The 1,647-nt window shown below is 32.7% G+C and overlaps 1 non-coding gene across 1 annotated transcript; it reads left to right on the plus strand.

Annotated features, from left to right (window-relative positions):
• The first annotated feature begins 777 nt into the window (after positions 1 to 777).
• TRNAF-GAA lies at positions 778 to 850 on the plus strand. The gene has a single exon. It is a non-coding gene; the product is annotated as a tRNA-Phe (tRNA).
• Positions 851 to 1,647: the final 797 nt, after the last annotated feature.

Below are 1,647 nucleotides of genomic sequence, written 5' to 3' on the forward strand. Positions count from 1 at the left end.
TTGGTTTTAGGCTTTATCTATAGCCAATCCATAGTGATTCATAATGATGATGAGTTTGAAAGGTATAAACTATAGCTTTGGTCTTGCAGTGGTACTGTGGCAGGCTTGGTTAAGTTGGTTTCTTAGTGACCAAGAGCTGACTTTGGTTTTCCTTTTCGAAGCCTGTAAAAAAAGTTTGACTCGGACCATGATAGGGCCAATATAGCTTGACTCACACGTTTTTTAACCACTAAACTGTAACTAGTACTACCAACACTACTTTTTGTAGTGGTTGCATGACTTGTATGAAATCATCATTGTTACTCCAATTAAGGTCGTTTCTAGATTTTTGTAGACGATTTAAAAGAGTTGTAGGCTTGTAGCCCTTTTCTTAAAATATAATGTAGAAAAGTCATCACATAATAAATTATAAAATAAAATTTAAAGAGAAAAATAACAGCTTAATATTGGTGAACATATCATGAAGTTTTATAAAAAAATCGTTTTTTTTTTCTTATTGTGAATATATAACTAAAATCATTTAGATCTTATGAATTAGACTGTTTAATAAAAATATGTGGCAGAAGGTCGGACCATTGTTAAGTTAATCGGTTCGGTCGTATACTCGTATCTTGCGGGCATATGCTCTATTCGAATTTTCCAAAATCTGAAATAATCAAAAAGATGGTTGCTGCCTATAAGGCTAATACCACCGTGAACAGAAATGTCGATATGTGATTTATGAATTATGCTTGTATTTGAGTAATTAATTAAACATTAACAAGCATTTAACAAGTTGCGGGGATAGCTCAGTTGGGAGAGCGTCAGACTGAAGATCTGAAGTTCGCGTGTTCGATCCACGCTCACCGCATTTTTCATTTTTTTTTCCAATTTTCGCTTGATTAGTTTTTGAATGATTTCTGAAAGTCAAGATAAATATTCCCGAAAACACTCAAGAGTCAACTTTTACTCTCGTAAAATAAATTCAAAGTCTTGATCGTAGAAACAAATTTAATGACATTTAGTCATTCGATTGCATAATGACATTTAATGACATCCCAAGTCTCAATACTATATTCAAATACATACTCCGTTCAATGTAACAATTAATACTGATCAGTACGTATAGGTTTTAAATTGATTTATCAACAACACCTAACCACTGTTTTATGTTCTAAAAAGCGGTCTAGGCGGTCGCCTAGGCCCCGACTAGGCGCTAGGCTCTCATGCGACGCCTAGATAACCGCCTTGACCGCCTAAAATTACATAGATCTTGTTTAATGTATTTTTTCAATTTCAATTAGAGTTTTATTTATATATATAGTTATAAATATTCATATATTGTTTAATATAAATATAAATAAATATTTTATCTAATTTTTATTTATAATTTCATAATTTTTAGTTTTATATAGATATTTTATATAACTTTTATATATAATATCATATTGATAATGTTTTATGTTATAAACGTCTAAACCGCCTAAAAAATCGTCTAGGCTCCGATTAGGCGTTCTAGGCGCTAGGCACTGGGTCACCGCCCGCTTAGCGCCTAGCGCTTTCTTGAACACTGTCTATATATATATATACATATCTGAATGGCTTGCAAGTCAAGATATCTAAATGTCATGACCCATCGTGGCCTTACATCCCACACACTACCAATTT

This window comes from Arabidopsis lyrata (assembly GCF_000004255.2).
Source record: "Arabidopsis lyrata subsp. lyrata unplaced genomic scaffold ARALYscaffold_989, whole genome shotgun sequence".
In the NCBI taxonomy this organism is placed as follows: domain Eukaryota; kingdom Viridiplantae; phylum Streptophyta; class Magnoliopsida; order Brassicales; family Brassicaceae; genus Arabidopsis; species Arabidopsis lyrata.